This window comes from Eleutherodactylus coqui, chromosome 4 (assembly GCF_035609145.1).
Source record: "Eleutherodactylus coqui strain aEleCoq1 chromosome 4, aEleCoq1.hap1, whole genome shotgun sequence".
Taxonomy (NCBI): domain Eukaryota; kingdom Metazoa; phylum Chordata; class Amphibia; order Anura; family Eleutherodactylidae; genus Eleutherodactylus; species Eleutherodactylus coqui.
Genome location: NC_089840.1, coordinates 200,510,817 through 200,526,566, shown reverse-complemented (window position 1 = coordinate 200,526,566; position 15,750 = coordinate 200,510,817). Strand labels below are relative to the sequence as shown.

Here is a 15,750-nt window from a genome sequence, read left to right as displayed (position 1 = left end):
CACTAATATAAACTGATGGAGTTTGTGGCATCCTGCCAAAGCAAATGTAGGGGAGCCTAATAACTAAGGTCACAGAGCAAGCTGAACAGTACAATTACTTTATTTTTCTTAGTGATCTGCATGCAAAGGCAATTTGGTTTTTGCCGTCAAAACATCTGCTTTCCTTCAGGTTGCTGCATACGAACATTGGTACCTTCCTACAGAATGTATTTGTAATGACTATGCAGGCCGCTTTTAAGGTAGATCAGTTCATTAACTTTGGTCTTGGAGAAGGAAATGTCCAAACTCTGAAATGTCATTAATTGTATAGAAGGTAGAAAATGAGCAATGCATGCTAGGAAGGCACACTGTTGCATATTAATGGCAGTCGAGACATAGCTAAAGGCTCAGGGGCCTGGATGAAAAAGTTTAGCATAGCCCCACCCCTACAATTATTGTTGGCTCTCGTAAGAAGCCCATCAATGCAACATTGCATCCAGGCACACTGCTAGAATCTTAAAAGATTAGGCAGAGGCTAAATGTAGGGGGCCCCAATGCAAAATCTGTAACATGGCCGCCCCAATAATCCATGTGCCATTTATAATACTGGTGCTTTCTTATATGACAGAGGAGCCTTTGGGTCCGGTAGCAACTGCTACTTCTGCACCCCCTATAGCTGCACCCTTTATGGTAGTGTCGTAGAGATGAGCGAATATACTCGTTTCGAGTAATTACTCGATCGAGCACCGCGATTTTCGAGTACTTCCGTACTCAGGTGAAAAGATTCGGGGGGTGCCGGGGGGCGGGGGGAGGCGTGGCAGAGCGGGGGGTAGCAGCGGGGAACAGGGGGGAGCCCTCTCTCTCTCCCTCTCCCCCCCACTCCCGGCTGCAACCCCCCACTCACCCACGGCGCCCCCCGAATCTTTTCGCCCGAGTACGGAAGTACTCGAAAATCGCGGCGCTCGGGCGAAAAAGGGGCGTGGCCGAGTAGGTTCGCTCATCTCCAGTAGTGTGGTTTAACATAGTTCAGTAATGACCTGAGAATGCTACGGAGGTTTGATAGGAAACTAGAGGAAATCACCTTTCTTTGATCTAAATAGCTGTATAATGGTACTATAAATGAAAAATATACACTACTGTGGACAGAACTGCCTGAGTATGAAGAAGCAAACATTTGCAAGAAAAAGTAAATGAAACCTTTAGCCTGGGTTCACACGGGGCGTATTCCCGCCGGAAATCCCGCGGTTTGTCCGCAGCCGAAACCGCGAGATTTCCGCCGGGAGAACCGCTGCGGAAAACGCCGCGGTGGCTTTGAAGCGGCCCGGCCGCTCGCTCTTCCGCTGCGGCCGGCGCTCCCATAGAGGAGAGCGCGGCCACGGCGGAAAGAAAAAAAGAATGGACATGCTGCACATTCTGAAACCGCCGCGGTTTCAGCCGGACTTACCGCTGCAGATTGGCCGTCCCGTGTGGACGAGATTTCTGAGAAATCTCGTCCACATGACTGGCTAATCCCGAGATTAGCGTCCGCGGGCGGATTTGCCGCGGCGAAATTCTACGTGGAATTTCCGCGGCAAATCCGCCCTGTGTGAACCCAGCCTTAGAATTAACTGGATTTCTGCCTTGATCGCTCATAAAATGTGGTTTGATTATTTTCTAAGTCATAATTATAGCCAAACACAACATTTTGTCTTTTTATTGAGCACAATGAGAAAACATCCACAGTGCACAGACAAAAAGTAAATGAACCCTTGAATTTGATAACCTGTAGATTCTCCCTTTAGCAGCAATTACCTCCACCAAAAACTTCCTGTAGCTGTAAATAACATTTACACAACATTTTGATCAATTCCTCCCTGCAAATGTGCTTCAGTTCATCAATATGGCTGGGATGCCTTGCTTACACAGCCCTCTTCAGCATCTTCACAGGGTGAAGGTCAAGAATCTGATTTAGCCATTCTGAAACAATATGCTTCTCAGCAGAGATATGCAACTTTTTCAACCAATCTTTAGTTGATTTAATTGTGTGCTTTGGGTCATTGTCTTGTTGCAAACTCTCTTCAACTTGAGGCCATGGACTGTTGCCCCGAACTTCCCATAATATATTTGATCTGCCTTAGAATTCATTACTCCCTCAATGAACACAAGATTTCCAGGCCCTGAGGCAGCCAAGCAGCCCCAAACTACAATGATCCCTCCACCATTTTTCACATTCGGGATAAGGTTTTGGTGTTTGTGTGCAGAGTTCTTTACCTTCCAAAGAACATTGCACGTCTGTGCTAAAAAGCTCCACTTACCTGGTGCTCGGTTCAGCTCTCCCCTAAAGAACCCTTGACCAATGAGTAACATTGATAACTTTTATTGTATAAAACGCCAGCAAAGAAATGCACAGTAGCCTGCATCACACAACAGCATGGTCTGTTATTGGTGCCAATAATATTGAATTATGCACACGCTGTCTGTATCCCAGCTTAACTGAAGAAGAGGCCGTTAGCATAGAAACGTGTTTCCTTGCTGCTGCTTAACAAGTTGCCTGCTTCTAGGGAGGGTATCAACAGTCCTGAATTTTCTACATTTGTATGTAATTTGTCTAACTGTCGACTGACATACACCCAGATCTTTAGCAATGCCTTTTGCAGCTTTTCCAGCTTTATGTGTGTCTGTAGCACATCTTCTGAGGTCTTCTGGAAGCTGTTTATATCAAGAAATGGTTCGCATTAACCAATCTTCCTTGAGAAGGACAGATTTGTGAGTAACTAGGCTTTGTATCCTTATATAATGAAACACCTGCAATACTCACATTTTCAATCTTATTTCCTTAAGTGAAACAAAATTTGCCAATGAGCTCTTAAAGAGGTCATTAACACAGGGGTTCACTTATTTTTTTTCCGCACTCTGTGGATGCTTACTCAATATGCTCAATAAAAGATATGAGCACTACAACTGTTTGTGTCTCATTAGTTTACTTAGATTATGTTTGTCTATAATTGTGATTTAGTTAATAATCCAACCACATTTTATTAGTACCGTAATCAGTGCAGAAATCCAGGTAATTCTGAAGGGTGTACATACTTTTTTTGGAACTATAGCTGGAGGAGGCTCTAATGTGACTGGTCATATAAGTGTTGGATGGTGTAGGGGTGACAGCGATAATCCAGATTAAAAAGAATAGAAATAGCCCCGCACAAAGACCAGAAATTAATATTTGCCCGATGTAAAAAAAAACTATTAAGTCCTCTGCATAAAGGGTTCAAATTGGCCAGATGTCTCACTGTCTATGTAAGACCATGTTAAATAATTCTACATAAATGTGTTTTTTTTTTCTAAAAGTCATATAAAGTGTCAGCCTGGTTTCCCATCTGTGTTGGAACTTCCAGCTAGGATTTTATCACAGATCTGTCTCAAAATACAGAAAGAAAAAGTGCTGCTAGTAGTGATTTTTCTTCCGTCCAAAAGCTGGCCAAGTAGGCGGAAAGCAGACGGACCCCATTATAGTCAATGGAGTCTGCCCAGCGCTGTTTGGTTTTGTCCAGAGATGGAGCCATACCACCAAAACTCATTCTCATGCCAAAATTGCATAAATATTTTTTTTTTATACAGCAAATAGATATTCTGCAATGCTAAGCACATATTGTAAACACTTACATTGTCCCCATGGGGGCTTACAATCCACATTCACCCACTAGTATGGCTTTGGAGTATGGGAGAAAACCCGCAGAAAAAAAGGGGGAATATACAAGCTCCATGCCCAAGACCAGAGTGCTGCGAGGCAACAGTGCTAACCACTGTTTCACCATAGCCAAAGAAGAACCATTTTTAACCTCAATACAATTTGCTGCTTGCTATATAACCCTTTTACGTATATAAATATACTGAAGACACATGTTACTTGATGCATTACTCCTTATTATGGAATTGATTCCCCATTATTATCCATTTTAATTTTCTCATCCAGATCAGAAAGTAAAATTAAACTGAATTGTAAGTCTGATTGAAGAAGAAAATGATCCCAAATTAGCATTTATTTTTTATTCTAATTCACATTATAGTAAAAATGTGTTATGCAGTGCAGCCATTCTACTGTCTTGTGCAGTTCTCAAAAAGATGCAACCTTCTAGCTTCTTCCTTTTACCTAGAGTTTGCCAACAAGTGCTGTTAGATAGTTTTGTTGAATGACACAAACAAAAATGAGATGGTCAAATGGAGCCTAATCTTGGTCCTACACATGAGATTGCCATCACCTAACCACTTGCTTGGTTGACAGCCATTTCTTTTTACTCCACAATAAACATGTATGTTCGAATTTGATGAGTGTGCATGTTTATTCCAGAAGAGAGATGAAGAATAAACTGGCATCTTTGGTCGCGGCTTATCTCACGGACATGACGAAGGATTAGATATGTTGAAGTCCAACTGTCTTAATGCTTTTTTCTCTCAACAACAGACATTGGGGAAGAATTAGGCATCACCCATTCACTCTACACGGGCCAGTCAACTAGCACTCCAGCACTCCTAGGGCAATCTCCAGAGGCTAAATGAAAAGTTATGCCTCTATCACTTAGCTGTATTAACCTAAATATATCAATGAGAAACATATAATAGTAGAAATCAGTCATAGACATTTACTGTCCGGAAGTCTAAGGTCATGTTTATACAGTGTGATTGCATAGTATCTTCTTCTGCTTTTTTGATGACACGGTAACAAAAAGTTACACGTCGGACAGCATATGCAAATTATAGACCAGCGTCCATTACTTGGGATCACCTTTATGAGTCAGAGATGCTGCCTTTGAAGTAGCTGCCCACCTATGTACTACATGGATGGACATTCATTTATAAGTCTGCCATACAATACTACATTTACCCGTACGATTAAAGTCTGGCTGACCTAAACTTCCCTGAGCAGTGAAAAGCGGAATACCGCAGTGGAGTCCATCACAGCGCCCCCCCCCCCCCAATGACGTGCCGGTGTGCATGCGCAGTATAGCGCATGACTCACCGGCCGTGTCATATGACACGGCAGGCGATGGGCAGGGAGCGTATTCACGCTATGCTTCCGCTGTGCTACAGCAGAAGTGTAGCGTCACGGCTGGCCTCCATTGACTAAAATGGAAGCCGTCCGCTCGTATTCCTGCGGCAAATAGGACATGCCGCGGGTTATTTCACGCTGCGGAATTCCGCAGTGGAATTCCGCAGCGTGAACATTCAGCTATTAGGTTCAATAGAAATCCAGCTGTGGGCATTAGTGTGATAGAGAAGCGGGTCTCAGTATTAGTATGAACTTGATCTAACATAGTCATATTCACCTAAGTGTCACATTACATATGAGATATATGTCACACTTGCCATTTTTTTCTGAAGTAGGTTCTTTTTTTTACTTACTTACCTTTTATCTGTCTTCTCAGATGGTTTTCTATGCAAAGGAGAGGGGAGAGATAGATTCAGCGGGCATTCTAGTGGTATAAAAAGAAGATGACCCTTGCCACTGTAGTGTTGGGGAAAGTAATAAGGTAACATTTAATTTCTGTTTTTAACATGCTGTTAACTAGTTTTTGTAAGTGTTTTTATAGGTGGTATCACTTGTGTCATTACTTAATTAGGAAAACATTTTCTCTCCGTTTGATAGAATTTTGAGGAAAGTCAGATTACATTTATTTCATACAAGTTTTTTTTAGTTAGCACTTAGCACTTAAAACATTTTTGTGATTACTTTGTGAACATTGGAGACTCTAAAAATTGCACTTCACATTAGTGAGTGAAATAAGAGAGTTCAGGCTATTTTAATAACTTAATACGAAACTATTATGACTAATAAATAACTACAAGTATTAAAAGAAATAGTTCAGGCAGATCTGTTGGGAGTATTCTTTGAGGAGCACTGATCAGAATACATTAGAGTGAATGACGTGATTAACCCTTTCCAATCCACTGTCTGACGTCTCAAGACATTCTAATTGAAGGCTGTACAGCTTCCAATGTCGGAAGACATCCGACAGGGTATTCTTACTGTAGATTACTGGCCGCTCTGTTGTCAGGGGCCTCTCTAGCATGTCCAATACCACAGTACTGGCTCTAGCCAGCAGGTGGCGCGATTGTATAATGGCAGAAAGAGAAAGCCCCCTAGGAAACCCTAAATCCAAAATTGGATTGCAAAGGGTTAAGGCTGCTTTCATATCTGCGTTGGACATCCGGTTCGGGTTCCATCACAGAAGCGGCTCAAAATACCGGAAAAAAAAGCTGCCTGCAAAATCCGAGCAGCTAAGCGGAAACCAAATGGAACCCATTATAATCAATGGGACTCGTTTGCCGATGTTTGTCAGTGGGGATTACCCTTTCCTGCTTTCCAAATGGAGCAGGAAAGCGGGACTCTGAGCGCAGAAGTGAAATACTTTAATAGAGCTTTCCCATTTCATTTATGTTTAGGATTAACTTGATTCTCTTGTAATCAATGTTCATTTTATTCTTTTCATAACTACTTCCAGAATAAAATACTGCTGAAGATTTATGAAAACTTTGTTCTTTGCCCATAGCAACCGATTACAACGCAGCTTTCATTTTTCAATGAAATCTGCACTTTGATTGGCTGCTATAGGCAACAAAGGCAGTTTTTGCTTTGGACAGTTTTATAAATCTCCCACATGAGATACACACATGAAACTAGTTAAATTACTGTTTTATTCAATTGACTAACATAGATAGTGACAGCTGAGAATTGCTCTACTATAACACCAAAATAGGAAAATAAATGACTTTTTGCTGTTTTTGCTCCTAAATGGAACAGCTTCAATTCACTATAAGGATGGCATGCAGGGGTGTAACTATAGGGGATGCGGTTGCACCCAGGCCCAGGAGCTTTAGGGGGCCCATAAGGCCTCTCTTCTCCATATAGGGAGCCCAGTACTATGAATAAAGCATTATAGTTGGGGGCCCTGTCACAGATTTTGCATCGGGGCCCAGGAGCTTTAAGTTACACCTCTGATGGCATGTTGACACATTGGCTAGCAATGTTGCCTTGTAGCAATGATTTCTTGGGTCCACATTCAACCACAGTCAACTGGAGTCATATGGAGTTTGTATGTCCTCCAAAAGACATCTCAATAAATTAATCAATTCCTATGAAATTGCCCTTAGGGTGGCTTTATATAGAACGAGTGCGCCCACCAGTTGTCCAAAGACTTATTGCTCATGTGCTTTCATGCAGGAGTGATAGTCGTTCAGTAAGTGGATAGTGGAATGCATCACAGATCTCTTTCAGCTACTCACCTACATTCAAGGTTAACAGGCATTCATTCAAAGATGAATGACAGGCTGCTTACACTGAGCGAGAAAACGGTCACTAATCGCTTCAGTAAAGTGAGTGGAAACAAAGCAACCTCTGAGTAAGTTCTCACTTTATACCTTGTTGGATTCCGTGTTTATACGGGAAACTATCAATGAAAAGCGCTCTTTCATGTGATTTATCAACCAAAAGTTGTCCCATGTAAAGCCACCCCTAGTGTGTGTTTCGGAGATAGGGAAATTAGACTGTGTATAGTAATGGATGTCAACAGGGCAAAATTGATATATAGTTGTTGAATGCAATCACACGGTCTATGTGACTGCCTATAACGTGGGTGAAGTTGTGTGGTCATCAATGATTTGGGTTCTCTGACATTCTAAGATAGCGGCTTGAATTTTATAGTTTTTGCTGTTTTGTTAGCCAAGAAATGTACAATCTCTGGTGACCATTTAGTTTCTGGCACAAGCAAGAACATATGCTCATGTGAAGGGTTTACATTAATGATACATACTAATACACAGTGTGCATCAGGTAGTCAGAGAAGCTGGTGCAGCCATCTTTGTTTCTATGGGCTCGGTGGGTCGCTTTAAGAAAGTTCTCCACATGTATACTCTAAAGGCACATCATAAGCACGATGTGAGCAGGGATCACCATAGTCGGGACAAGTCTCGTACCATGTTCCAGTCTTGCGTGTACTATTACCAAGACTACGTCCACATCTCCCTACCTGAACCATCCTGGCATATTACCACACTTGTTACTGAGACCAGCTGGAGACCAACTTCTCCCAAGAAATGAAAGAATAATAATAATAATCTTTATTTGTATAGGTTGTATAGCACCAACTTATTCCGCAGCGCTTTCAGGCATGGATAAATGCAAAACAATACAACAACTGCAACAATTACAATGTGAGATACATTGGGTTAGACACAAATGGGTTGAGGGTGGTACAGGAGGTGCAGGGGGTGGGGAACACAGGCAATAGGAAATTTCATGTGCAAATCAATTATTAGAAGGCAAACGGGGTGGGGCACCACAGGGATGGGCAGGGGACTAGGTCAGGAGATTTGGTATGCTTCCCTGAAGGGGTGCGTTTTTAAGGCACGTCTGAAATTTCGTGCATCGGGAATTGTCCGAATGCCTTGGGGTAGAGCATTCCAGAGGATGGGTGCTGCTCTGGTGAAGTCCTGTAGGCGAGCATGTGAGGTTCGTATTACAGGGGTGTTTAGTCTGAGTGTGTTAGCCGATCGGAGTGAGCGGGCTGGGTGGTGTACTGACAGTAGGGAGGTGATGTATGCTGGCGCAGCGCCATGCAAAGCTTTGTGAGTGAGGTAGAGGAGTTTAAATTTAGTTCTGCAGTGGATGGGCAGCCAATGCAGCGACTGGCATAATGCAGAGGCGTCTGTGTAACGACTGGATAGAAAAATGAGCCTAGCTGCTGCATTTAGTATTGATTGGAGTGGAGCGATTCTAGTAGGGGGGAGGCCGATGAGTAGCGAGTTGCAGTAGTCAAGCCGGGAGTGGATGAGGGCGACCACGAGTGTCTTTAGTGTGTCCGTGGTTAGGAACGGCCATATTTTAGCAATATTTCTGAGGTGCATGTGGCATGCTTGGGCCAGAGATTGGATATGGGGGGTAAAGGAGAGGTCAGAGTCCAGTGTGACCCCAAGGCATCGGGCATGCCGTCTGGGGGTTATGATGGTGCCAGACACTGAAATGGAGGTGTTGAGGGGAGGTCGGTTAGAAGGTGGAAAGACAAGTATGTCAGTTTTAGAGAGGTTTAGTTTCCCTGTGAACACTTAGGTGATTATTTTTGTATGTACCCATATTTTCATTGATACAGTATAAGGATATTAAGCATTTGAAAATCACGTTTCTTTGCATGGTGCACTTCTTTGACGGATTATTTATTAAGCAAAGTGCATAGAATGTTGTTTCCACATGTGTGTTCTGTGAAAGAATATCCTTTGGACATTTGAATTGAATCATATCTCCATGTGTTCATTATCTTCATATTTCTATCTAGTGTTGCACAAACTGAAGCCTGTTTCGGGGCGAACTTTGCCAAATATTTGGTTCAGCATAAGGGCGCCCACCCACTGGCGTTCGCGATTTTCGTGCGCGAAAAACGCAGCGTTTTCCGCGCGTTTTTCGCGGCGTTTTCCGCGGCTTTTTCGCGGCGTTTTCGCAGCATTTCACGTTAATTTACATTGACATTCATGGGTGCATTAAGAGAAAAATAAGGACACATATGCAACTGACAGTTCCTATGTTAAAAATTGCAACGGACTGGAAAAAAAAACGCCAGTGGACAGGAGTACATTCAAAACTAATTGCTCTTGAGAAAAAACGCAAAACGCAAAGGAAAAAAAATCGCCAGTGGGTGGGCGCCCTAAGTCCGAAATGAGCATTCAACAAAGTTCTGACTGAAACAAGGTTCTACTAGTTTGGTTTGCTACACACTAGTCCTGAACACTGATGTATAACACTGTCTTAATGTTTCTTCAGATGGACGTGATGTAGTCTCGTTATGCGGCAGTGTTAATTATGGCAGCCTAACAGGACAAAATGAAACCATTAGCAGTATTCTTGCCTGTTAATAGTACAGGTGAGAAACGATAAGACTTAACTAGTATTAACTACATGCAGGAAAGATAGGGCAGTACCTATCTTCCAGCTGACTTTTTCAAACTCGCGCACTATGGCGCAGAGTTTGAATGGCCCAGCAAAAAAAAAAACAGGTTCATGCGCAACTATGCTCCGTAATGACGAGTGTAGTTGCATATACGTCCATGTGTTTTTGCCTTGAGGGCGCCCACCCACTGGCGTTTGCGTTTTCCGCCGCGTTTACCGCGATTTTTCCACGCGTTTTTCGCGGCGTTTTCGCGGCTTTTCCATTAATTTCCATTGACTTTCATGGGTGCATTAGGAGAAAAATAAGGACACATATGCAACTGACAGTTCCTATGTTAAAAACGCAAACGCAACGCAAAAAAAACGCCAGTGGACAGGAACACATGTTATCTCTATGCCTGTGCAGGAAAAACGCAAAACGCAAAACGCAGGTAAAAAAACGCCAGTGGGTGGGCGCCCTAAGACCCACAAAAACACTATTTGGCACTCTTAGAGTAATATACACATGGCTTTTATAGCTTTTACACAGTGTTACCCACATGTTTTAAGGGTTTTCAAACTAATTTGGACTGAACTGAACTTTTTGCAAAAGTTCGGCAAGCTAGCCAAACCAAACTTTTGAAAGGTTTGCTCATCACTATTTCTATTCCATTTTTTACTTGTTTTTACTATTTAATTATACCAGTCTTAGGCCTCATGTCCACGACTGTATTGGTCTCCCTGCAGAATTTTACCCGTGTTTGTTAACACCAGCTCTGCCGGCAGAGACCGTGTATGGATGTGCAATGTCTGAGAAGTGGGCCCACAGCCGAGGAGATAGCGGTGTCGAGAAAGACCTTGTCACAGGACTCTACCATCTACTCCCCTTGGGGTAGCTCAGGACCCGACCACGTTACTGCTGGGGAAGATTACAGGGGAAGTAACCAAGGGTTACATTGAGTCCATTTGCCACGCATGAGGCCACCGTTCTATCCTATGCGGTAAAACTAGACGATGAAATAAAGTAGTCCACACACAGGGGAAACTTTCTGAACAAAACTGGGAACAGTTGGTAATGTCTGTTTACTGTAACTTGACAGAGTCCAAACCATATCAACAGTTCCGGCACCACAGATAGTGGTGTGATGGGGAGGGTTCTTGGGATATCATAGATGATCCACAGTCCCAGTTATCTGCGTGATCCCACTCCTGGCGACTCTTTCTCTCTCTCTCTACCAGTTCACACTCATGTTAGCTGTGTTCTCCTTGCTTTGACGTGGCTTGTCTCACTCTCAGCACTCAAAAGCTGTACCGAGGCTTCCTGGGCAGGCTGGGCCCCAGGTGAGCATAAGGAAGTCGCTTGGCCTCCTCCGTGCTCCACACACAGACTAATCTCCCTCTGTCTGTCAAACTTCAAGACTGTGTGATTTACTGACTCCCCAACTCTCTGTCTCCCTAGCATCCATGCAAACACACACACACACACATATATATATATATATATATATATATATATATATATATCATAATCACATGACCCACAAATCCATACATTTTCCAGACATTAACCCATTCAGCACTGCAGAACTACAATACACATATATCTAATGCATGCTACGCATATAACACTGACATGTGACAGACACAAGGCATTATGGAGGGGGCCCATTAACTCTGGGCCACTACAGATGGATCAATGAAAGTCCATTTACTTTCATTGACTCTATTCACGGCTGTGTACATGAGTCCTTAAACTCTTACCTATATTTACTTTATGTTGAATACTTTATGATTATGTTGAAGAAAGATATACAGTAAAACATACTAGCGTTGGTAATCTGTCCGAAAGCTTTACCTTAAACCGTTGCTACTCGAGGTATTTATTTCCATAGGAATCAATGTTAATCCAATTAATTCATTCTAGACATTCCAAAAAATACACCAAACCAAATTTAATGCAGAATAAATATGGTCTTTAATACCAAAAACAATAACAATGATAGATAAATATAAAAGACTACTGTAAAGAATAAATGAACATTTACATGTTATTGAACATGATACTGTGTGTTCTCTGTGGTGTTACGTAGGACTGCAGGTGGCATCATTATCTGTCCTCAGTGTTATCACTGTGTTCTCTGTGCTGTTACATAGGACTGCAAGTGATATCATCATTATCTGTCCTCAACGTTATCACTGTGTTTTCTGTGCTGTTACATTGGAGTGCAATTGTACAGAACTACACTGTACTAGTGTATTACCCGTTGTTGATGATGGAGAAGGGTGGGTTGCATTAGCAGCAGGAGGATGAAGAGACGCCGAGCAGGAGATCACATGGGTTCAGCAGCAAGGTCAGGCAACCAATGTTACTAGAGACAAAATTTGGCCCAAAAAAACTGTACTTACTCGAAATTGGTCTTAGTAGATGTCAATGCTAGTAGAGGTTTTACTGTATATAATCCTTTAGATTCTCTAATAATAGTGTAGGTTGTTATTTCAGCTTACTAGAAGACCACTTAACAATTATCATGTCTTTTCTTGGAAATATATTTTCCTTGCATTTCTTAGTAGTGACAAAAAGGAAAGGAATGATACAGTGCTGGAATAAAGTCAAATCCATACATTTTGCAGTCTTTGCATTTAACTCTTAATCCTAGCATTCACTGAGAAGTTGACTAAAGAGCACCCCACTGACTATTAAAGGCTCGGTCAGACGAGCGATTTTTTAGTGCATGAATAGCCACGTTTAAAAAGCAGCTCTATTAGAACCAATGCTTTCCAATGAAAGTTTTTACATGTACGTTTTTTAGAAGAGCTTAAAAATCGCACCTGCAAAAGAAAGACATGCGCGTGCAAATACACCTGTTCACGCAATTCTTCTACACACGATGTGCGGTTATTTTTATTATTTTTATTTTTTTTGCGCAGCTATTAATGCGCTAAAAAGTCGCTCGTCTGACTGAGCCCTAAAGGTGTATTATATTCTCATCAAGTGATGGTATATTACTAGGATATGTCATTACTTTATAATCATGGACATCCTTCAATCGATCCCGAGAGTGAAGGGAAATCCCACTTAGAGCAAAATAACTAAAGAGAAGTAGTGGTGACATCTGGTTACTTCCAAGCATGTCAAAGCAAACAGCAATATATATAGTCAAATATAAAGTGGGATATTATTTTAAGCCATAATGTCAAAAGTATAGAATGTATAAAGAAAAATTTTAAAAAAAATGGCAAAGAAAGGGAAGACACGAAGTCCAGGACAGGGAAGAACAAGGCCAACCATCAGCAGCTACATTCAGAGATTTATCCATGGTGCAACAACTCCTTAAAGGGTTTGTCTGGTTACCTTTTGAAAACCCAACCCTGGCCCCAGTGTTGCAGCCTCATGGTTGTCCTGGTCTCTGTTGACAGTGGAAGTCAGATGAACCCTGCCTACCAATCAGAAGCCGCAGCATCACCATTTGGAACTCCTGGCATTATGGCTTTCAGGATGCGAACACTGATGCCAGAAGAACGGATAGAGACAGTGCAGCCTCTGACTGGCATGCAGCGGTCTCCTGACTTCCACTGTCAACAGAGACCAGTACAAGCACGGGGCTACAACACTGGATCACACAACCACTTAAAGGGGTTGTCTCGCGAAAGCAAGTGGGGTTATACACTTCTGTATGGCCATATTAATGCACTTTGTAATATACATCGTGCATTAAATATGAGCCATACAGAAGTTATTCACTTACCTGCTCCGTTGCTAGCGTCCCCGTCTCCATGGCTCCGTCTAATTTCGCTGGCTTCTTGCTTTTTTAGACGCGCTTGCGCTGTGCGGTCTTCTGCCTGGTGAATGGGGCCGCTCGTGCCGGAGAGCTGCTCACCGCGTCGTCATCGTAGCTCCGCCCCGTCACGTGTGCCGATTCCAGCCAATCAGGAGGCTGGAATCGGCAATGGAACGCAAGGAAGGAGAAGAAAATCCACGGTGCACCATGGGAGAAGACCCGCGGTGCACCGTGGGAGAAGACCAGCGGCGCCATCTTTAAAAGAAGAATAGAAGAAGCTGCAGAACGCTGATGCAGGTAAGTGCAATGTGCTTTTTAAAAACTAACCTATGCTTTCTTTTTAACAGGGCAGAATGCGGGGGTAAGTGAAAAAAATTTATTTTCGCTTTAGCCGCGAGACAACCCCTTTAACAAAAAACTCTATAGCACCAGCTGGTCTATTATATTTTTCACCCCCAGGCAAGGTAGCAAAGACATACAGTATACTGTTGTTTTAGAAAATGCCCATTTAGACAGAGTTTACGAATTACACTTGTGTCACATGAGCTTCTTTTAGACCAGAAAAACTCTAATTCGAGGACAAGAGACCTCACACGGGCGTATTTGCACACACAATATGCAGATTAAATAACCTATTGATTTTGATAGTTTCATTCACGTTTCCGTATTTTGCACACAAATTTTTGTTGTGCAAAAAAACCCACAACATGTTCTATTTTTCTGTGTATTTGCGCACCAGGGGTCTCCATAGAAAGCAATGGGGAGTGCGCAAATGCACAGCAATACGCAAGGAGATGTGTTAAACACTGCCTAAATCTGCTGTAAAAAGAACACATCTGGAACTAATTAGCCATTGCAATCAGTGCATTTGTTTGCAGCACGCCAATGAATATGCCTTACTGGGGAAAAAATTTACAGTAAATTATGCCGATGCGTGCACAAAAAAGCATCGCTCATTCCTCAAACATGCAGTGCTCAGGCGTCTGCAAATATGCTTGTGTGAAGGAACCTGAAGGCTTACCTTCATACAGGGGCATAAACAAAGGCTCCGGGGCCTGGGTGCAAAAGTTCAGCTCGGGCTACCCCCCACCTGTACCGGTACCAATATCTAAATCATGCTGACTACAGCTGCAAAATGAATTTACATACATGATCTAGACCCTTGGCATAAGCTTTCCAAACATGACTCATTTCCTGGACTACATTAACATTTGTTTGTAGCCCTTAAGTTAATTTCACACGGATGAGTTTGATATGGGGCAGTGAATCACAGCCCAATATTACGCTTGCCAGACTAAGATTTTGCTGCAGATACAAGGCATTTTTGTATCAAAATTGGGAAACCTTGCATTGCATCGGTGCACCTAGTATATGGCGCGTTGCTGCCGCGAGCCCCTTTGTATCACATATTGTATCCAAGCTGGAGGCAGTATAACAGGGTACTAGAGCCTCCATGCCCACCTGTATCACATCTTGTATCCAAGCTGGAGGCAGTACAACAGGGTACTAGAGCCTCCATGCCCGCCAGTAGTAATAGTGACCTCTATATTGTCCCCAGTAATAATAGTGACCCCTACTGTGACCCCAGTAGTAATGGTGACCCTATTGTGGCCCCAGTAGTAATCGTGACCCCCTATATTGTCTCCAGTAGTAATAGTGACCCCTATATTGTCCCCAGTAGTAATAGTGACCCCTATTGTGACCCCAGTAGTAATAGTGACCCCTAATGTGACCTCAATAGTAATAGTGACCCCCACAGTGGCCTTAGTAGTAATAAAGACCTCTACAGTAGTAATATTAACCCCCTCAGTAGCAATATAACCAAACAGTAGCCACAGTAGTAGTATTAACCCCCTCAGTGGTCCCAGGAGTAATATTAAGCCCCTCAGTAGCCCCAGTAGCCATAGACCCCCTCTAACCCATATACTTACCTCCTCCTTGTAGTCAGTACCGCTCCTCCTCTACTCAGCGCTGATCCCAGGTGCACACTGACAGCAGTGTGTGCACTCAGAACGCTTCCTCCCTTCTCCACTCCTGCAGAATTAAGGAGGAGAGGACTCAGGGGAGGAGGATCGCGGGTGCACACACTGACTTCAGAGT

General features: G+C 42.9%; 1 protein-coding gene across 3 annotated transcripts in view; it reads left to right on the top strand.

Annotated features, from left to right (window-relative positions):
• Positions 1-15,750, top strand: part of ADAMTS14 (ADAM metallopeptidase with thrombospondin type 1 motif 14) — a 145,763-nt gene that overhangs the window by 13,060 nt on the left and 116,953 nt on the right. Inside the window, exon 2 of one of the 3 annotated variants that reach the window (XM_066600551.1) lies at positions 5,382-5,486. The exons of the other annotated variants lie outside the window; for them this stretch is intronic. The gene's annotated coding sequence lies outside the window, so the exon portion shown is untranslated. The remainder of the gene's footprint in view (positions 1-5,381; positions 5,487-15,750) is intronic. 3 annotated transcript variants of the gene reach the window in all.